Below are 23,783 nucleotides of genomic sequence, written 5' to 3'. Positions count from 1 at the left end.
AGCTCCAAGCCAAAGCCTTCAGAATACATCTCTTGCTGTTACCCCTCACTGTATGCCTGAGATCCATCAGGAGGAGCTCCACAGCCTGGGTGCTCAGGTGAGACATAGGCAGAGCTATTCTGAACTGACAGGTAGAGTCTGGGGTGCAACCTAGGCCCCCAAGTCTAAGTGACCCAAACGCGAGTCATAAATGTTTGCTACTTTAACCCATAAGGTACGTTGTTTGTTGCCTACCCCTGTTGGGCAGTTGATTATGCCACATAACTTGTTTTCATATTGTCCATATGGAAACAGCATAGAGCTTCCCTTCTCCACACTATGAGCAGACTCATGGGCCACAGCACTCTCAGGGCCTCAGCTTCTATTTAAAAGCTAAATTGTCTGCTGGCAAACTCTCAAGCTCCATTTCTTTATGCTCTATAGCAATAGAAAGGCAGACTAAAATTTGTCTACAAAAGATTACCATTCAGAAAACACAAAAGGAAACCAATAGAAAAAAGTCGATGAAACCAAAAGCTGTTCTTTGAAGAAAACAACAAAAAAATCAACAAGACTCTACCCAAGCAAACAAGAAAAAAAAGAGAGTAGATACAAACTACTAATGTCAGAAATCAAAGAGAAGACATCACTACAGAGCCTATGGACATTAAAAGCATAATACAGAAATATCATGAACAACTCTATGCCCACAAATTTGATAACGCAGATGAAATAGACCAATTCCTTGAAAGTCACAATTTGAAAAAACTCACGCAGGAAGAAGTATATAAGCTGAATAAGCTTGTATCTACTAAAGAAATTGAATCAGTAATTAATAACCTTCTAAAACAGGAAGGATGGGCTCATTAGTGAATTCTCTCCAACAGTTAAGGAAGAAATTATACCAATTCTCTACACTAGCTTTCAAAGACTATAAGCAGAAGGAATACTTCCTAAATCATTCTATGAAGCCAGCATTATCCTAATATCAAAATCAGACAAAGGTATTACAAGAAGAGTAAACTACAAACCAATATATCTCATGAACAAAGACGTGAAAATCCTCAACAAAAATATTAGCAAGTTGAATCCAACAATGTATAAAAAGAAGTATGTACTATGACTACGTGGGATTTGTCCCAGGTAGCAAGGCTGGTTCAACATTTGAAAATCAATTAATATAATCCATCATAGCCACAGGCTAAAAAAAGGAAAATCACATGATCATATCAATAGATGCAAGACAGAGCATTTGACAAAATCCAATACCCACTCATGAGAAAAACTCTTACAAAACTAGAAACAGGGGTTAACTTCCACAGTGTGGTAAAGATTATCTACAAAAACCCCACAGCTAACCTCACAAGATCAGATACAAGGCAAGGATGGCCCCTCTCACCACTTCTTATCAGAAGTTCTAACTAATGCAATAAGACAACAAAAAGGGAATAAATGCTATACAGATTGGAAGGAAAAAATAAAACTGTCTTTGTTTTCAGATGACGTAATCATCTATGTAGAATACCTGAGAGAATCAAGAAAATAATAAGAAGAAAAAAAAGAAAAAAAAAAATCTCCTGGAACTAATAGCAATTATAGCAAGGTTACAGGATACAATGTTCATATACAAAAGTCTATCACTTTCCATATGTCAGCAATGAACAAGTGGAATTTGAAATTAAAAACACAATACCAGTTACATTAGCACCCCAAAAATGAAATACTCAGGTATATCTAACAAAATATGTACAAGATCTAAATGAGGAAAACTATAAAACTCTGATGAATGAAATTTTGAAAATAAGGAACTAAATAAAAGGAGTGCTAGATATTCCATGCTCATAAATAAGACAATATTGTCAAGATGTCAGTTCTTCCCAATTTGATCTATAGATTTAATGCAATCTCAATCAAAATCCCAGTGAGTTATTTTGTGGATATTGACAAACTGATTCTAAAGTTCATATGGAGGCAAAAGACCCAGAACAGCTAACACATTATTGAAGAACAACAAAGTTGGAGGACTGACTCTATACAACTTCAAGACTAACTATAAAGCAACAGTAATAAAGACAGTGTGATATTGATGAAAGAATAGACAAGTATATCAGTGAACAGAATACAGTGCCAGAAATAGAAAACACAAAAGAACTTACAGCTACATAATTAAAATTATGGATTACACTTAACGTTGAGCATAAAAATCAAGTCACCGAATATCTAGGGTATGATTCCACGTATATAAAGTTCAAAAGCTAGAAAAATTAAGTAATACTTTGTTTAAAGATATTAATATTTGTGGTAATACTATCAAGAAAAGTATGAGGATGCTATATACACTTTGTAGGATAATAGTTACCTGGCTTGGTGAAGGATTAATAAGAGGCTCAAGAGGACTTTCAAAGACAATAGTCATCTTTATATCTTAAGCTAGGTGGCAGGTACATGGATGTGTATTGCATCTATTCTTCATATAAAAATATTTTATATTTTGCATGTTAATATTTACTAAAAACAACATGAGAGAAACATAAAGTGAGTCTGAGTCTACAAAGTCCAGTTTTCTCAGAAGATATCTCAAAGTAGAGATGAAAAAGAGAATTGCAAAGAAAAAATATTCCAAGAGAACATGGATAAATGTTTCCAGAACTAAAGAATATCATAAATTCTCAGTTTAAGGAATCATGAAAGAATCAAAGCATGATAAATAAATTCACACTAGACACATTATAATGCACATGTAAACCATTGTAAAAGTAATCAAAGAGAAAACAGACTATCTACAAAGAAATGGCAATTTTGCTGACAGCCAACATTACAACAGCAGAAGTAAAAGACAGAAAGATGTCTTTTAAGTGCTGAGAGAAATAACTATAACCTAGGATTCTGTTTCCAGCTAAGCAATTATTTGAGAATAAGGACTAAGACAATTTTAGATAAACAAAACCCAAACCATTTCACTACTAACAGACCTACTTAAGAATATACAAAAACCAAAAAAAAAAAAAGACTGATATACAAAAAGAAATGAGGAGTTTACCAAGTTTATGGTTGAATCTCATTTATCATTATTTGGTATAGATTTTTTTTAAGTGAGAACTAAAATACTAGGGGGAAAAAATCTGAAAGATAGATATGGCTCACCAGAGTTTTTGTGTTATAGGATCCTTGATTGTTTAGTGTCTTCCTAAAATGATACAGCGATTGACTAACTTTAGATGAATTTCAAGCACAGATGTTAACATTTTAAGAATAGAAATATAATGTATATAAAACTTCCAACTAATAGAGAGAAGGTAAGGGTAATGATAAAATGCCACAAGCAGGAAAAGAGTGGAGGGGAAGCATAGAAAAAAACCAGGATTAGATAGCAGAGATGAAACCATATACAGACGGTGCCAGAAAAATGCAAACACATTTTAAGAAAGGAAAACTGTATTAAAATTGTGATACGCAATATATACCAATAACAAAAGATGAATACACATCACGTTTGAGTTCTGCAATTATAAGAGGTGGATACCATCAGCATCCAGACACTTCTGATTACAGCGAACTACTACTTGAGCAATATTGACCAAAGTGTCCACTTGTATACATTTTTTGGCACCCCCGAGATATGAGGAATTACAGTAAATAAAAATGGACTTCACTTGACATTTAAAAGACAAAAAGTGTCAGATTTGATTTTTTCGAACAGTACTTTTGCAATAACAGGATTGAAGGTGCACGTGCAATTGCACTGACATACATGAAATGGGGGCATGCACGAGAATGTTAATTGCCACACTGTTTGCAACAGCAAACATATTGAAGCCTATCTAAATGCCCATCACCACAGGCATTGATTAATCCATTGTGGATTTGTTCACTCAATGAAATGTTATTCTGCAATTAAAATGAATCCATCAACATGGACTATTTCAAAATCATACTATAGATTGAGGAAATCAAAAGTATACAAAAGTTGCAAAAGTATACAGAGAATATCACGCCATTTTTATACATCTACAAATATGCAAAACAATAGTGGGTATTGTTTAAAAATATACTCACAGAGAATAAAACCCTAAAAACCTACATGTGAATACTAAATGTACTCAGATGCTTTGGGGAGCAAGGAAGAGAAATAGGATTGGGAAGGAGAATACAGGGCCTTCAACTACACCTATAATGTTTCCTTTAAATAAAATTGCAGGAATTATAAGATATAGTAAAAAAATCTATAAGGAAGGTAGTAAAACACTAGACTTAACAAAGCTTGGTGGAAGAGACCCTATGTTTGATTACTATTTAGCGCTATTTACTGAAGTATAGTTTTATTTACTACACTTTTCTCTGTGATTTAACATTTTTATACTAAAAAAAATTAAATAATATCACGAGAACTTAAGTTTAAAACAGATTTACCATTATTAGTGAATTTAGGGGAAGAAAGGTTTTATGGAGTACCTAGTATGTTCCATGAAGCTGCAAGAGACCAGGTATAGTGGGACCCCAGCACTATTTTGCCTTCCCATATATGTATGGGAAACATATAGTATGACAGATGCAGTAAAAGAGGTAAGCACAGGCACTACAAAAACATGGAAATAGCTGCCAGGATGAGTGCTGAATAAATCACTAAAGAATGAATGAAAACTACGGGGTGCGAAGGAAGTCAGACAAGGCAAATACAAACTGAAGTTCGATTGTTCCAGACACTGAGGTATCATAAACACCTCCACCAGCACTGGGAAATCTAAATGTGAAGACTGCCAAGCAAGACTAGGGATCGTGGTCATTTTCTGATTTGGAAACACAGCAGATAAAGTGACATGAGCAGATAAGAGACAGGACGAGAGAAATCATCAGGAATATGACCTTGTGTTGTGGACAGAGACCTAAATTGTAAATGAATCAAAAAAATGGGGCGAGGGGAGAAGCATTGCAGAAGTAGGAACACTACTCATAAATTATAAAACAGTTCTCCTCAAGTACAGGCTTAGCATCTTAGCTCATCAAAAATGGTCACATTTCTGCCGAATGACTTGCCTCCAGTCCGGTCACATCTGAAGGGGATTTTGGGCACCAGCTGCTGTGTACCCCAGCTGCAATCTCAGCAGGGATCCCATCAACACCCCCATGTGAGGATGCCTAGCTTGCTGGTGTACCTATGTGCACCAGCTACATGAGGGTTCAAACCCAGCGTCATTCCATGGCAGAGCTAAGTCAGAGGTTCGAGTCATTTAAACACCCAACAATATTCTACACTCTAAATATATGGGCAATTAGGAAATACATCTGTAGATCATCGTTTTGATAACTACTGATGACCTCACATCATTACTATGAAATTTTAAATGTTGGTTTCATAAAGCAACCATGTCTTCCTGTCATTTTCTTTTCCTAAGGCTGACGACTATCCAAGCACCTCAGCTTCAATTTCAAGTCCTCTACGTGCCCTGAAGGCACACAACAGCCACCAGCTGGCTGCGACCCTCATCCAGGTCACATTAGGCTCAGCTGGCTCTCCCACTTCTGCTGTAATTGTCATCTCAGCAGTTGTCCATTTTCTCTTCCTCCTTGAAATCCCCAAGGAAGATGGGCACTGGTGTTTTTAGGTCTATTGACTTTTCCTTACCTGTCCAATACAAGGTGTGCCCTATGAGTTGTCATTACTCAAATTACAAAAGTGTTATGAATTAGGAAAACTTCTTTAACACAACCACATAACCTTCACAGGACTATATATATATATATATATATATATATATATATATATATATATATATATTCACCCAGTCATCATTTTTCTAGCGTCTATCCACTATAACGGCACTCCTAATTCATATAACAATGAAAGATCAACAACACATACCACTGAATTTTGTCTTTTCCTGCTCAATAAACGTGTGTATTTAAAATATATTTTAATAAGAAAATTGAGTAGGTTTCTAATCTACTCTCCTCACATAAATATTACCCATAAATTTCTATTTCTACTGGACATTCTTAATTACTAAAAAAAAAAAAAGAGTTTGACATTTATACAATGGAGTATTACTCAGCTATAAAAAGAATGAAATCTTACCATTTGCAACAACATGGGTGGACCTTGAGAATATTATGCTAAGTGAAATAAGTCAGACTGAGAAAGACTAATACTGTATGATCTCACTTATATGTAGAATCTAGAGAACATAATAAATGAGCAAACAAAACAGAAATAGACTCAGAGATATAGAAAAAAAAAACGTGTTGTTTGCTAGATGGTAAGGGGGAGGGGATGGGGAGAAAGTAAAGGGATTAGAAAGAGCAAATTAGTAGATACAATACAGTCATGGGGATGTGAAATACAGTATGAGGAATATAATCAACAATGTTGTAAAGATCATGTAAGGTGCCAGATGGGCACTGGACTTATCAGGGGGATCAGTGCATAGATTGTGTAGATGCCTGACCACTGCGCTGTACACCTGAAGCTAAAGTAGAATAATATTGTATGTCAACTATGATTAAACATACATACATATATATATATATATATATATATAGAGAGAGAGAGAGAGAGAGAGAGAGAGAGAGTCACGGGAAGTAAAGTATAGCATAAGGAGGATAGTCAATGGTATTGTAAGTTATAAAAGATGGCAGAGGGGTAGTAGCGTGGGGGAGGAGGTTATCACTTTGTGAAGAGGTGTAAATGTCTAACTATTAGGTTCCTTTGTACACCTGAAATGGAAAAAAAAAAGGAGATGGAAAAACAAAAGTTTGAAATTGCTTTAGAAAAAGCCTAGAGTTGTTTCGCTCAGCATTACTCTCTCAAGATCCATCTATGTAATTTTACTAACAATTGTCACCCCAATAAATTTAATAAAATAAAATTTAAAAGAAAAAGCCTAGAGATTTTTTAAAAACACTGCATACTGTTAAATACTCTATTAAATTAATGTTCAACTTAAATATCCTATAACAATAAAAATCATTATTAGAGGTTGAAACCATGCCCTTATTCACTCACACTGTTTCGGCATATCAGAGCAAACATTTTTCTAAACAATAAACCTAGTGTCTTTTCAGCGACCTAGATTTAATATTCTGGTGAGCTAGCATTCACTGTCTCCAAGACATCTACAGGACATTGTGGTCAAACATCATATATTAATAGACTAAGAAACTGAGGCTCGGAAAGGTTCAGAGCTTTGAACACGTTCCGCAACTAGTTGGTGACAGAGGGGAGTGAGAATGGACTCAACACAGGGCTCATTTTACACCGCCAGGCTTTACCCTCGCCTTTCTGTAAAGGTACAGGTGGGTCTGTTGTCATTTAACACAGAAGAAGGAATTCTGAAAACTTGGTTTTCAAATGTGAATTAATTAATGGCTGGAATTCCATTAGCTGGTTCTTTTTCATCTTTGTTTATCTGTGCCAAAATGATCCTTATATTAGAGAAAAATTAAAATCACTCTATACCAAACCCTTTGGCCTGGAAAACAGTTTCCTTTAAAAAAAGGAACCTAAAAGAGATACAAAGATTAGTTGAAAGAAATACTATCTTAAAGATAAGTCCCTTGAGAGAAACTTAATTTAGCAGTAGATAATTCAGATCAACTGGATGATGAAATAGCAAAAATTTAGCAGCAGAAAAACTTTGAAACAAAGTAGCATTTGTCCATTGCCCGCGCACACACACTTTAATAATAACTTTCGAAGAAAGGTAGAAAATGAACAGAAGTTGAAAGAAACACAAAGACAGATGGAAATATAGAATTGTCCACAAAAGAACATTGTGCCTGTGTGCTCTGCTGACTGTAAAACTCTGATAAAATGAGAAATTGGTTTAAAATTATTTCCCAAGAGGGCTTAACAGTTCAAATATCTAGGAACACTTCATCTTTTGCATGCACAGTTGGGAAGACCTGTGACTGTCAGGAAGAAGTCAGAGTATGCAACATTACATCACGTAATATGAAATAAGTAGTGAAAACGGTTTCGGGTTAGTTGGATGTTTCTTTGATTAAGCAATGAAACATCCTTAAAACTCGCTTCAGAGACCATCTCTCTTAATGCTAATAATTAAAAACGATCATTAGTTCTCTAAGTATGAATATATATTTTAAGTAGATTATTACAAAAATCAAAAATATATTTTAAACACAGAAATTTGTGAGCACAGAGGAAGTCTGCAGACTTTGTAGACAACTGAATGAATGTAGTTATTTCAAAACTACCTCACAAATTCCTAACTTAATCAAGCTTCACAAATAGGACTAATTATGTACCTGTTTTTGTAGCCTAGCTCTCTCCAAAGACAATAGTTTAGTGGTTACCAGAGGGTAAAGGGGCTGGGGGGTGGTAGGTGAGGGTAAAGGGGATCAAATATATGGTGATGGAAGGAGAACTGACTCTGGGTGGTGAACACACAATGGGATTTATAGATGATGTAATACAGAATTGTACACCTGAAATCTACGTAACTTTACTAACAATTGTCACCCCAATAAACTTCAATTAAAAAAAAAGATATTTTAAAGAATATTGTTCTGGTCTTTTCAGAACCTGACGCAAAATTTTGGCAAAAATATTTCCCCATACTCCAGGCTCATTATGCCATAATGAAGTGGTATAAAATATCAAATTATCTACTTTGTGGATGACAGCAAAGCAGCAGCCATAGCTAACATTACTTACAAGTAGCAGACAATGCAATACGTAGTATGTAGTGTGGCCCAGAGAAACCATCGTATTTGGTATGACAACGGACACTGGAGCCAGTTTGTGGGGTACATTCCCTCTTCTATCCCTCGCCAGCTGTGGACACTCGGCAAGTTACAGAATGTATGTGCCTTTGTTCCTCATCGGTGAAAATGCAAATAGCACCTATACTATTGCAGGTCAGTACATATTGAAAAAATAATCTATAAGCAATGCTTAAAGCAGTGTCTAGAACACAGTCAGCGCTCAGTAAATGTTCCCATGTTACAAGCACTATCCCATTTAAGTCTCACAAAAATCATACGAGATACATATGTAATAGAGGCTCAGAATAATTAAATGATTTGCTCATGGTCATATAGCTAGTACCTGCTAGAGCTGGCATGCACACCTAGCCAGTTTCAAGGCTCTGGAACACTGAAATGACAACATACTAATAATTTTTTTATAAAGCTTAAGTTGGAGAAATTATTTTTCATTTAGAACAACTGTAGTCAAGCTATTTTCCTCAGAATCCTATGTTCAAAGAAATTATCTACAAAGTTCATCAACTTACCTCATCATATTCAAAGAAAAACCGTATTAGCATCACAATTGGAGCAGAAAAGGCATTTAACAAAATCTAACCCCATTTATGATTTTTTAAAAAAAAAACCTCTCAGAAAAGTAAAAACGGCAAAAACTTCCTCAACTCAAAAATGGCATCTATGAGAAAGCTATAGCTCGCATCATACTTTGCGATGAAAGATTGAATACCTTCCTCCTAAGATCAGGAACACACAAGAATTTCCACTCTCAACACCTCTACTCTCGTACTGGAGGTTCTAGCCAGCAGGACAGGAAAGAGAAATAAAAGGAATTCAGATCTCAAAGGAAGAAGTAAAGCCTTTGTTATTTGCAGATGACATGGTTAGAGATGGAGAAAAATCCTAAGGAGACTACTAAAAATTATTTGAAATAAGTACATTTAGCAAGGATGCAAGATTAAAGTCAATATTTTGAAGTCCATTATATTTCTACATCCTAGCAACAAAATAATGTTCAAAACCATTATGTATTTAAGATATACTTAGTAAATATAAAAAAGACACTGAAAACAGCAACAAAAATTCTGAGAGAGATTAAAGACCTAAATAAATGGAGAGATATACTATGCTCAAGGTTTAGAAGTCAGTATTGTCGAGATGTCCATTCACCCCAATTGATCCAGATAATCAATGTCATCCCAAACAGGATCCTAGCAGGATCTTCAAAATGCAAACAACCAAAAAGAACCAAAAAAAAAAAAAAAAAAAAACTGTGTAAAAGAAAACAAATTTGGAGGAATTATATACGTACATAAGGATTTATAACAAAGCAATAATAACCAATAATAACCAAAACAGAGTGACACTGGTAAGGACAGACACATTCATCAATGAGCATGATAGAGAGTCAAGAAAATACCCACACATATATATGGACATTTGATTTTTGATAAAGATGTCAATGAAATTCAATGAACAACTAATAATCTTTTCCACAAATGATGCTGGAACAAATAGATAGTTGTATGGCAACAAAAAAAAAAAAAGAAAAGAAAGAAAGAAAAAAGCACCTAATTTCTTACGTTATATTACACACACACACACACACACACACACACACACACACACACACACACACACCTCAAAATAAACCATAGAACTAAACCCAAAAGCTAAAAATCTTTAGGAAAAAAAACAGCAAAAAAAAAAAAATCTTTACAAACTTGGGATCGGCAAAGTTTAGTTTGATATGATAAAGAAGCAGTTGACTATATAAGAAAAATTCATCAAAGTTCAAAATTAAACATTTTTTTCTATAAAAGACACCATCAAGAAAATGAATAGACAAGCCAGAGAGAATATTTGCAATTTAAGTATCTGACAAAGGACTTATTTCCAGAAAAATTTAATAAGAAAACAAATAACCCAATTTTAAAAATGGGCAGTCTAAAAGATACTCATGATAAATGTACAAATGCCCAAAAGCTCATGAAAAAGTGTTCAACTTCATTAATCGTGAGGAATATGCAAACTAAACCATGAGAGAGCACTATATATCCACTAGAATAGCCAAACTTTAAAAATATTAATAATACTCATTTGTTTGTCTTGTTCTTTTGTTGCTTTTGGTTTATATACCACATATCAGTGAAATCACATGGTTCTCTGCTTTTTCTGTCTGACTTATTTCGCTCAGCATTACACTCTCAAGATCCATCCATGTTGTCACAAATGTTCCTATATCATCTTTTCTTACCGCCGAATAGTATTTCATTGTGTATATATACCACAGGAGATGAGGGTAAGGGGGATCAAATATATGGTGATGGAAGGAGAACTGACTCTGGGTGATGAACACACAATGGGATTTATAGATGATGTAATACAGAATTGTACACCTGAAATCTATGTAATTTTACTAACAATTGTCACCTCAATAAATTTAATAAAAAAATAAAAATAAAAATAAAAAAATAAAAATAAATATTAATAATACTGAGTATTGGTGAGGACACAGATCGACTCAAAATACTGTACATTGTTGGTGGGAATGTAAATGGTACAGCAACTTTGGGAAACAGTTTTTCAATTTCTTTTAAAATCAATTAATCCAACTCCTAAGTATTTTCCCATGCAAAGTAAATAATTTCCCCACACAAAGACTTTTACACAAATGTTCTTAGCAGCTTTATTCACACTAGCTCTCAACTAGAAACTACCCACACATCTGAAACAGGTGAATGAATATGCTTTACAAATTATACTATATTCATGCAATGGAATACTACTCAGCAGTATAAAGAAATGAACTACTGATACACACCACAAAATGGATGAATGTCAAGAAAACATGATGCTGAGCACAAAAAGCCAGAAACAGGAAGTATGTCTGTATAATTTTATTTATATTGAATTCTTAAAAAGCCAAACTAATGTACAGTTACATAAAGCAGGTCAGTAATTTTGTGAGATACAACAGCAGAAGGGAACTAGGAAGATGTACGGAATGAAGGAGAAGTTCTATGCCTTCATTGTCATGGTGATTACATGGGTGGTTACATTTGTCAAAACTCATCTAACTGCACTATACAATCAGTACTTTTTATTGGCAGGCTATGAGACAATTTTCCTGGTCCAGGTGAGAGACCATGGCAGTTTAGACCAGAGCGGTTTTGTGTTAGGGGTAGAAATGAAAAGAACTGGGAAGATATAAAAATATTTAGTAGAAAAATGAAGAGCATTGGTGATGATATGAGGGAGAGGGAGGTGTTGGAGATGACCCTCAGCATGCTAGTTGTGGGGCTGGGTGGAAGGTGATATCCTCATTGACCAGAGGACAGTGTCTTGCACATGAGGGCTCCCATTTATTAAAGGGAGAGGACTGAGCCTGGGAGATGAGCTTGGGGTTTTATTTTGAAACACTGAGTTTGACGTGCCTTGAAATATCCTTGAGCTATCAAGCAGACAGATTTAAGCAGCTTTCAATTATAAGATGAATAGAAAGTCTGTTCTGGTGAACTGCTTTTAACAACTTGTTGAAGGGGGAAGATACTTGCATAAAAGTCATCATGAACATCACCATGCGAAGTAAGCACAATATTATAGAAAAATTGAGCTAATGCATGTGAATTAGCAGATCTAACATAATCTGAAGAGAGTTATTTAGTATGCCTAATGCAAAGTGCTGACACAGTTATTCATAGAGCAATTTACTATTCTTGAAAATATGCTTATATCTTGGAACCCTAGACTAGCCCACACCCCAAAAAGAGAAAATTGTGACATGGAATTCTAAGGTCTGGATTCTAATTTCTCTAGCCACTCTTGCTTAAATTTTGGCAAGCCACTCACCTTCCTGTTCTCCCTTGTTTTCAGCTGTAAAAAATATCCAGAAGGACTGAGCACTACCTCACAGAGTGGCTCTCCATGAGGCAAAATATCAGAGAACATCTTTTTAAGTTGTTACCTTATACCATATACAAAAATTCACTCAAAATGAATCTCAAAGACTTAAATGTAAAAACCAAAATTATAAAACTCCCAGAATAAAACATAGGGGAAAAAAGTTTAATAACATGGAATTTCTCAATGATTTCTTGAATATGACACCAAAGCACAAAATAGATAATTTATATTTCATTAAAACTAAAAACTTTTATGCACCAAAAACACTCTCAAAAAAATGAAAAGACAACCTAAGAAAGGGAGAAAATAATTGATAATTGCAAATCATATATCTGATAAGGGATTAATATCCAGAATATATGAAGAACTCATACAACTCAGCAACAAAAAACCCAAACAAACCAATACAAAAATGGATAAAGAATGTGAGTAGACATTTCCCCAAAGATATACAAATGGCCAAAAGCAAATGAAAACATGCTCAGCATCACTAGACATTAAGAAAAGACAAATCAAAACTTCAATGGGATACAACTTCATATCCATTAAGATTGCTATTATTTAAAAACTGGGAAATAACAAGTATTGGCAAGGATGTAGAGAATTTTGAATCCTTGTCCACTGCTGGTGGGAATTAAAATAGTGCAGCCCCTCTGGAAAACAGTGTGGAGGTTCCTCAAATAATTAAAAATGGAATAACTTGGTATTGGAGGTCAAGATGGTGGCAGCATAGGAGAACCCTGACCTCGTCCCCTCCGGCGAGCAAGCTCAAATACACACGTATGCGGGTAGCGAGTTCTCCTGCCGAGACTACCAAGCCCTGGATGAACTGCTCTGACAACAAAAAACGAAAGACTGTCGTGCGGGGCGTCTGGCGGGGTCTCTGCTCCCGCTCTCCTCATAAGAACGCAGGATATGGTGAGGCCAAAAAGGAACACCCACGGAGTCATAAGTAGGGGAGTCATACCACTATATTCTCTCTGGCAGCATCCGCCTCTCTGCAATCCGCTCCTGCTCGCTCAGCCACCATCTTCTTGCTAGCCCCCATTTTCTGCCAGCGTAGCCACAGCAGTTATATTAGTGGCCAATGGCTCACTGGTTACAGCTGATGGCCAACTAGCCATAGCTGACGGCCATACAATCACAGTTGATGGCCATTTACTACCTGAGCCAGCACCTGTCTATGTGACGCTGAGAGCCTGGAAACAGCACTCCTGGCTCTGTCCCCACACTCCACCCCTACAGGCTCTCACCTCACAATCTACGCAACAAGCGTCTTCCACGAGGGGCCATGTGTGAGGAGCCTGGAGGTGAATGCAATATCCTGGACACAGCTAGGCTCTCTGGGCACAGCCAGGGTTTCTCAGGGCACCACCAGTACTTCTGGGCACGGCCAGACTTCCTGGACCTCTTAGGGTACCACTAGTTTCCCCGGACACAGCCAGGGTTTCTCAGGGCACTGCCACTCTCTCTGGGAACAGCCCGACTTCCTGGGCACAACCAGGGCATCTCAGGGCTCAGCCAGACTTCCTGGACTCAGCCAGGGCTCTCAGGGCACCGCCACTCTCTCTGGGCCTCTCAAGGTACCCTGCTGGAACAACAGTGACTCACAGTCAAGGTGCTTACATATTCTCAATGGCGGCCAGTCAAGACACAAAAGCAAATATCCCCCAGTTCCACTACATGGTGGTATGTTCCCAAACAAACAGTCAAGCGGTCCATTAAATTAGGAATGGAAGGCAATTCCCCATAGTCCATAGTCATTCGCCAGGGCTGTCCTGGGGGTGAGGGATGACTTTGACCTCACCCACATCTCCCATGGAGGACTCAGCAAGTGTTTCCTCCTGGGACAAGTCCCACATCCGGGCTTCCTGAGTAGGAACTTCCCGGCCCACAGGGCCACAACGACCTTTGCTTTCTCCAGCCTATGCTGGTTGGGGAACCATCTACATCTTTCCACCTCTCCACAGGGCTCCATTTCTCCAGCAGCTGCATGGCTTTTCCTGTGCTGGTGGGAGAACCGTCCATGTCCTCCCACCCCTCCACGGGGGTCCAGCTCTCCGGCAGTTGCTCCTCCTGGTCTTCCTGAGACTGAGTGTTCATACACACAAACTGCTCTACTGCCTTTCGGAGAGCCTTGGCCGGCACCATATCCTGCCGACTATGCCATTTGTCGTGCGGGGCGTCTGGCGGGGTCTCTGCTCCCGCTCTCCTCATAAGAACGCAGGATATGGTGAGGCCAAAAAGGAACACCCACAGAGCCATAAGTAGGGGAGTCATATCACTATATTCTCTCTGGCGGCATCTGCCTCTCTGCAATCCGCTCTTGCTAGCCCAGCCACCATCTTCTTGCTAGCCCCCATTTTTTTCTGCTAGCATAGCCACAGCAGTTATATTAGTGGCCAATGGTTACAGCTGACGGCCAACTAGCCACAGCTGATGGCCATGCAATCACAGTTGATGGCCATTTACTACCTGAGCCAGCACCTTTCTATGTGAGGCCGAGAGCCTGGAAACTGCTTTCTGGGGCTCTGTCCTCACAGAGACTGAATAGAGAAACTGGGAAGACAGGGAGCTCGGGAACTCTCCAGCCGGAGGGACCAGTGGCGCCATTGTTACATCCCCTCCACCTCGCTAGGGCTGTAGGAGCTCTACTGGGCTTTGGCCTTCCTGCAGGATCACCGCAGAGCAGTCACAGCCACAAGGCCTGGAGCCTTTCGGCTTCCAACAAAGGCAGCAGGAACATCAGCGCCACCACACACACCTGGCCTTCCTGCTGGAAGCTGCTCCAGCCTGCAGGTAGTATTCCGACCACCGGAAGTGCCTGCTCAGCTCCAGGGGCCAGAAATGCCTGCTCGTGAACAACGGGCCGGAAGTGCCTGTTCAGCCCAGACACTGGAAATGTTTGCTTGCATGCTAAGTCCCAAAGTATTTCCTAACTCTACCTTTCCACCCAATGCTAGAACCATCTCCCACACCAAGCTTGCTTTCTAGATGAGGCAGGTAGGTACTTCACAGCAGTTTTCTTGACATTTAGACTGGGTATTCCAGACTCTTATCAGCCTCACAACCAAGTCAGTCATTAATACGCATACTATGCCATTATTTAAATCAGGGAAATACATCCATTTCATAACTGATTCCAACGTTCATTACCAGAATAAAAAAATGTTCTTGAATTGAGTGCCACACTCAAGCACAGCAGATGTCTCTCTTCATCCCACAAAAGATATGTAGCAGCTAACTAGAAATACTAGCAATTAAAATAAGAAATCAGGACCAGGAGAACTCAGGATAGTGTCAGTACCAGAGGAAAAGGAAATTGCTTCTATGCAACTGTGATGGGATGGCCATCAGCTGTGGTTAGTTGGCGGTCAGCTGTAACCAGTGAGCCATTGGCCACTAATATAACTGCTGTGGCTACACTAGCAGAAGGAGAGAGAAGAATGGGGGCTAGCAAGAAGACGGCGGCTGGGTTGGCAAGGGGTGGAGTGTGGGGGTGAGAGCCCCAGAAAGTAGTTTACAGGCTCTCGGCCTCACGTGGAGGGGTGCTGGCTCAGGTAGTAGATGGCCGTCAGCTGTGGCTGATTGGCCGTCAGCTGTGGCCATTGAGCCATTGGCCACTAATATAACTGCTGCGGCTACGAAGGAGAGCTGAGGAGAGCTGAGGAGAGCGGAGGAGAGTCGTCGGTCGGTTGCAGAGAAAACGGACAGCAGGTCACACGTCCAGTGAACCCAGCCTCCAGTGAGACCGTAGTGGTATGACTCCCCTACCTATGGCTCCGTGGGTGTTCCTTTTTGGCCTCACCATATCCTGCGTTCTTGTATGGGGAGTGGGACCAGACCCCGCAGGGCTCTCCGCACAACAAATGGCACAGCGAGCAGGATCTCCTGCCTGACACAGCCTTCAGCCCCTATATTGATAGCAGTGGAGCTGTGAGTGAACACAGAGAACATAATCGCCAAGCAATTTTTCAGGAGAGAAAAACCAAACCGATTCCTCAAAGAGAATAAAGTTTCTCCCAGCATTCACTTTAACTGTGGGCTTCACAAAGCAACACAGAGAAATAGTAAACCATGTCCTTAACAGTATCACAATAGCAAATACATAGGTTCTGCAAAGTTGCTTCTTAGAGCATCCTCCATATGTCACTTGTATTATACCAAAGCCTAATTTAATGAATCTCATTGTGAGAAAGGCAAGGCAATGTCGTCCAAAAAGCGACTGCCTGAAAGTCATTACAATAAAGTTCAAACTTACCTTATCCTTTGCTCAGGCAAGATTTTTAAATAAGCCATTGCGATAACAAAAGAAAATTTCATTCTGTAACTTTGCTTCCAATAAATCCTTTTCCCTTCAAGGTAGCCCCTCACCCCTGGATGAACAGCCATCCAGAGTAAAACACACAGACAGACGGACTTGGTACCAGAGATAAATCTCAAACCAGATACAAGGTTTTCATGCACATTTCACTAGATTTTACAATAGGCCTTGGTGCTACAAGTCAGTATTTCCACTGGAAATAGTGGCTCTCGGCCAGGGCTTGGTGTGATATTTTTCCAGTAGTAACTAAGAACCAGCTATGTCTCTTTTCCAAGAATCTTTTTCTTCTGCAAGAAGAAAGAAAATGTTAGATATGTAAGAACTGGCCAATAGCTCAATTTGCCCTTATTCACAGTTCCTCACACACACTCCAGCATGTTAGAAGCTGGGAATTCAAAGCCCACCCTTGCTGAATGCGCAGAGGTTGTCTCAGTCTTTTGAAATATCTGAAGAGTTAGATACCTTGGCCACATCTATGTAATTATGTCCCAATATATCTAGAATAAGCAAACAAAAATTTAATCCTTCTAGAGATATTCTCAATGCAATGCAAAGCTGCTGGTTCATTCATTTAGCAAAAGCACACTAAGTGCTCAGTATGTGCAGGCTTTGTGCTATAGACCACAGACATCAACGTCAATGAGATGTCATCCCTCTCCCCTTGTTGCTTACAGCAGGTACGAGTGGTGAGACCCATAAAAGCAAGGAGAGTCAGCAGATCCTTACTACTGGTTTCTTGCGTTTTCAGTATACGTACCTAGTCTTACTGGTGGAAGGACAGGACCCAGTCAGTTTCACCATCTTCCATAGCAGACAGTGAGAAGAGCATCTGCTAGTTCTTCGTGAGCAATATTTCATAAACCAGTCATTTAAGCATGTCACAATTTTGGCACACCCATATGCTACTTGCCAGGCTCTAGTATTCAATAATTTTCCCTAACTCGACTAATGTTTAGTTTACGAGTAATTCAATGTACTTCAAAAGGCAATTTCCTACCATTATGAAAAACGGAAAACAGGATCAGCTCCCATAAATGGAGGGTAATTATAAAAATAAATACAATTCAAGCAAAGCTAAATAATGTTTCATTTAAAAATGAAAATTAAAAAATGAGTGCACATGACAATAAATCTGATCAATTTGCAAAAAAATACATATAAGAAAATAAACTGCTTCACATTCAGTGAAGGATGGACTAGTTTATAATTAGTAAGCCTGACTTTCATTTCATAATTAAAGCTAGTAGTCAAATTTCTATCACATTATTCACCTTCGTAGAATTTTTAAAATCCCATTTTATTTTCTTATCTATAGTGGATTCAAAAGGAAAATTGTTTTTTAATCCCCAGAATCTCTACCTTCCAGGGTGTGCTGGCTTCCCCTGGATGCCAGTCCTGGAGAGAGTACATTTAGCTCCTGGGGGTCCTGCTGGGCAGCCCCTGGGGAAGGGGCTCAGCCCAGACCAAAAAACAAACAAGCAAACAAAAAAATCCCAAATATCTGTGAGGAGGGGTGAAGGAAACAGGTCTGTGGAGACCAGTCAGGCTGTAACCCTGTGGCTGGTACTGGAGTTATGGCCCCCGGGCCTTCTAATAGGTCTCTGAGCAGAACCCACCTGGCATCCTGACTCCAAGCTGTCCTGTGTGACACTGTGTTCCAGTCCCTCACCTGCTGGAGGACTTTCAGGGGCTCTCTCGGCTGAATGGCCCCAAGGACCAATGCTGGACCTGAGACTGCGCCCCTGTGTAGCCCCCGCCCCCCCATTCTGAAGGTGCTGTGGAGTCCCAGGGCTCTGAGAGCCACTCCCTTCCTACTTGCCTTCATGTCTTAGGGGAGAGACTGAGCCACAGGGGCTTCTGACCCCATCTCCAACAATGCTCCTGCCCGACCCTGAGGGCACTGTCTTCCGCTCCCTCCCCATTTGTTCAGACATCACTGTGCTACCCATTTTACACGTCCTCCCTCTTTCTGTAAACATCCCAGCCACCGCGACCGTCCCCTCCAACAAAACAAGGAAGCTTTCTGTGGCTCCCCTTCACTTGGCATTCAGTATAACCACTCGAGATGGTCATCTTTCTCAGTGTAAGTGGAGTGCCTTCCACAAGGGTCATCAGCAATGTAGGGCAGTGCCATGTTTGAATGTCTTTGCATTCTATACGAGGCCTCACACCAAGCAGGAATTTTAAATTATTATATGTGAATTGTTTCAGCCATAGGGCATCAAGCCACTCCAGTTCTGAGAGAGACCCACCCTACCTGCTCAGATATGGCAACTCACAGTGGCCCACAGGTGAGACTCCATGAACTCTGACTCCAGCAGGAGCTGAGGACAGAGGAAATGGAGCGCTTGTAGCTGAAACGCACTCACCTGGCCACTTCTAATGGAAACGCTGAGTGTCTCTGAGCTGGCAGCAAAACTGAAGGTGGAATTTTACAGCTGTGTTCAAGGAAAGGCTTTAGAGTGTGAACCCAGGTGGAAAGATCCCAAAACATCTGCCAAAAAGTCCCTGAACCACAGATACCAAATGCTGAGCTGCTCTAGTTCCAAACTCTATTGTCAGGGTCCCTTAAAGCAGACAGCCACCGTCCCCTGATGGATGGGAGTCACTCTGTGACCAGAACAGGCAGAGTGGGCTCTGCTGAGAGTGAGAGGAGGAGACCCCAGCACAGTGAGCATTCATGAAACTCAGCTAAGATGAGTTGGATGCTCATAGAGACAAAACCCACCTGAAGAAGCCATTTAATCACACCTTGGCCAACACTAGAGCGGCTGCCACAGTGTTTCATCAAACTCTGAATGTGCTCCCAAAAGGAAAAGTAAGTGACTTTGGAGGATGACGTGTTCTTTTATTTAAAAGCTGCACCATTTCAAATCCACTATCAAATCAAGTGGCTTCCAGTCATTTGACAGCCCTCGGCCTCGGCACGTCAGATTTGGCTTCCCTTACACCATTGATCTGCACCTGGACTGTCATCACCTTTTGGGTCCTGGGCCTTGGTCTTTGTGTCCTCTGCTCCCTCCAGAAAATTCAACTCATTTGCCCTTTACTGATCCATCTGTTCTGGAAATGTCCATTTGGCCAGAACTTTTGGGATCTGTTCACCTGGGTTCAGCTTTGGCGTAAGCCTGACCCAAACCTCCAAGTGTTAAGCCACCCCCTCTGAAGCCCTTTTCTTCCAGAAAACCTGTCTGATTGGAGCACTCGAGATTATTCCACCTTGGGGAACAGACATCTCAGAGTTCCTTCAGTGTTGAACTTCCTTCCCCAGCCACTCAGGCTTATGAACAGCAGGGTCCATGCCATTCCTCCCACAGAGCAGTCAGCCTGTCCCAGAGCCCATCCTTTCACGCTGTTCCAAAGTGTTCAGCATGACAACTAGTTAACGTGGAAAGAAGTCAGACTCAATCTTCTTGTTTTCTCTTCTCCCAGATCTTCTGGAGTCTTCTAGAGTCTTCTGTAGCTGTTTGGTTAACAGGAATGTTGCTGAGACAGAAAATGAGGTGACGGACAGGGGAAGGTGACATGAGCAGAGCAGACTTCTGTGCTTTGCAAAGCATTTCACACAGAGGCCCTGTAGCTGCACACCGCCTGCAGATTCCTGATGTTATGGTCATGGCACTGCCACCACCAGCCCAGCCTCACTGTCACAAGTACTGCTCCTCCCTCGTTCCCTCAGAGAAAACAAAAGAGCACAATGTCCCCTAAAACGCAAGTGTCCAGATGTGTAACTGCCTTGTGGGGCTGCCCTACCAATACTCTAGAAGTGATTAATGAGGACTTGTTGAGGGGGAGGGGAGTTGCCACCACCTCTTGAATCATCCTCCAGCATCCTGAACTACACAACACCATAAGATGCCCACCAAAGGGGGAGTGCTTCAGACCAGCTGTTATGTGTAAGGTAAAGCGCACTGGGTAGGTGCCCTAAACTGGAAGGTAGCTGCCTCATAGCAGGGGGACAAAGCCCTGTCCCCATTCCAAACGAAGAGTAAAAACCCTCTTGGCCTCTAGCTGGAATGGCGGCAGTAACTGAGGCAGATAACACATAATCCCCAGGCTGGATGGCGAACACCATGCCTCCTACTGTGGAGAAGTGGCTTCCTTGCTTTGGACAGTGTGCCTTTGTGGTAAGTTTGAATCAGTGGGGGGGCTAATGAAATGAATCAGGAAATGTAAACCTCATATTAAAAGCTACATTACCTTGATGTACCCTTTTATTAAAAGCAATCACCCTTCTCTAATTGTAGTCGTGTGCTTTCCATCTGTTCAGAGCGATAATATCTCTTCTCTTCTGGAAACCAAGGGATGACCTGGAGCAAGCACCTGAAAAGAGGACGTCCTCATGTCAGGACCTCCGACACAAGCTCTGGCTATCTCCTGGGCCCACTGTGTCTACTAAGTCACAGCTAACTTTTCATCCTCTTCTGTTAAATTCTCACATTACAACGTCATAGTCACTGTTTACAAAGCCTCTCAGCTCCCCTTTCCCAGGGACCTGACACGCCAGTCTTCACATAACCCAGTCTGAGCAGTGAGCAATAAAACAAGAAAACGCTGATCATCTGATGCTCGTGGGTAAGGACTTTCCAAAGCAGTGCAGGGATGGTGGCGCCACATGACTTCGTTGATGCCATCCCCAGAGGGAGCGAAGTTCTGCTTCAGCAAAGAAAAGGCTGAGGGTCAGAATTCTATGAGGCCATCTTTGAAATAGGTCTTGATTAAACTATGGAGGGACCTAGGGGTTTCCAACACGTTAGTGAAGAGTTTCGTGTCAGTTACATCATCCCCAGTCTGCTCTGGGTATGGCTCTAGAGAGATACAATAGACTTGTCCATGCAGATTAGTAATAGACATTTTTAAATTCATATATTTACTTTCATGATAAACATTTCAAGTAAGGTGCTTATGAAGTTTACTTAAAAATATAGGTTTCTAAAATTTTAATGCGACTTCACAGTGTTTTGGACAATATGGTGGATTGCCCCATTTTCCACAAATTCTGTATGATGCTCAGAATTTGGTATCCACTAGTTCCTTCTTTCACTGTCTTAGTTTCTTCATCCACAATATGTAAGCCAGTGTCTTTCTCCCCTTTTTTTGAAGAATATTAGAAAGCATAGTGTTGTATACAACTTGTACTCTCAATTCCTTAAAGGAAGACACAGTAAACCTCCTATCCACCCATGATGGACCATGGCGATGACACAATGAAACGGGATGTCACACGGGGACATCCACCTACCCCCACCTGCACCCTCTGATGAAAGGCAGGGGCTTTTCTCCCTCTTGTGAGACACATGCTCAGCACAGGCAGCAGTACCCAGGTGCTGCATAGGAAACAATGGAACACAAGGAAATGGTTTTGTAGGGACTCTCTGAGACTTCATGGCCATAAGAAAGAATCAAGAGGACAAACACCATTATCAGGAAGCAGTAGTGTGCTTATGACAATTATCTAGCCAATTGAGAACTAACGAAAATCCCTAACTGATTCAACTCTGTGGAAAAATTTCTCTCACAGGTTTGGGATTCTGCCCTATTGAGTATAGTGCTGTCAATATTGAACTCACCTTTTAAAATAACTCTTGAAGGAAATATTACCTCTTATAATAACTTAGAGTTTTACAAATATAAATATTGAAAGTATCAGAAGTTACCTGAATTCTTACAATATATATTATGAATTTGTATATTTCTCACTGAGGAAAAAAATTGTAGTATGATTGATTAATGTACTATCATATAACATTTTATCACAACAGAAATGCTTGGAGGCGACAATGGCATCTGTTAATCAGGGCCCTTATTCCCATATGTGGGATAGATTGTAATTGCTGAAGGACTAAAACTTAGACTATTAAACAGCTTAGGTAACATAAGACAACCTCAGAGAGCCACAAGTGGCTCAGCTGATACAAGGAAGCACGTGTAAGAGCTCTGAATCTAACTCAATTTTACGAATATGGGTTGCACTTCTACAAAAATGAGCAAGCCCTGGGGCAGAGATGTCACAATCCTTGAAGTGCAGAAGCTCACACCTGATGGGAATGTGGGTAAAACAGACAATCATGACACGGTGTGATCTGTGTTCTGAAAAGTGTGCAAGACTTGTGTGCAAGAGAAAACTGAGCTTGACTCAACCTGGGAACAGGCAGAAGGCAGAGTAGAAGGAAGGACATTTGAGTCACAATTTAATGAGTAAAAAATCACTAGGAAATTAAGAAAGAGGGAGGATCAGAATATCCCGGCAGAGGAAGTACAAGTATGGTGTGGCTCTTCCCCACCTCAGTGGCAGCCAGCACTGTTCCGACATGCACATTCTTGCTTCCTTATGACAGCCCTGGCAGGGGAGCACTAACACCACCACTTACGAGTGAGAACACCATGATTGAGCAAGTTCATGTAACTTACTGAGGGAAACAGCTAATAAGTAGCCAGAGCGTGATTATACTGAGGTCTGCCTCCTACCAAACGCTTGCCATGTGGTATTATGCAGTACAGGTCAGCAGTAGGAAAAATCTCTCTAAGTCCATGCTTGCTCATTAATTCTTATTTGTCAGAACTGGTGTACATACATAAATATAGATAAATAGAGTACATTATTATAGATAAGTAGATAGATAAATAATAGATACCTAGGTAGACAGATAGATGTAGAGTGATGATAAGTAGATTGGTAAGTAGACAGATTAGCTAGCTAGAGAGATGATAGATAAGATAGATCGATATGTGTAGATAGATAGACAGATAATAGATAGATATAGATTGATGGTAGTAGATAGATAGACGTAAATAGATGATATATAGGTAGATAGATGGATAGATGATAGATAGATAGATATTTTCCAAACAG

General features: G+C 40.0%; 1 long non-coding RNA gene across 3 annotated transcripts in view; it reads right to left on the bottom strand.

The window, feature by feature from the left end:
- The window catches only part of LOC109438844 (uncharacterized), a 139,221-nt gene that overhangs the window by 101,182 nt on the left and 14,256 nt on the right, over positions 1-23,783 (bottom strand). Inside the window, exon 4 of one of the 3 annotated variants that reach the window (XR_012495637.1) lies at positions 20,858-21,253. The exons of the other annotated variants lie outside the window; for them this stretch is intronic. This is a non-coding gene — a long non-coding RNA (uncharacterized LOC109438844). Of the gene's footprint in view, positions 1-20,857; positions 21,254-23,783 lie in introns of those variants that run through there. 3 annotated transcript variants of the gene reach the window in all.

The sequence above is a fragment of the Rhinolophus sinicus genome, linkage group LG04, assembly GCF_036562045.2.
Source record: "Rhinolophus sinicus isolate RSC01 linkage group LG04, ASM3656204v1, whole genome shotgun sequence".
NCBI classification, from domain to species: Eukaryota; Metazoa; Chordata; class Mammalia; order Chiroptera; family Rhinolophidae; genus Rhinolophus; species Rhinolophus sinicus.
This window is presented reverse-complemented; position numbering and strand designations above follow the sequence as displayed.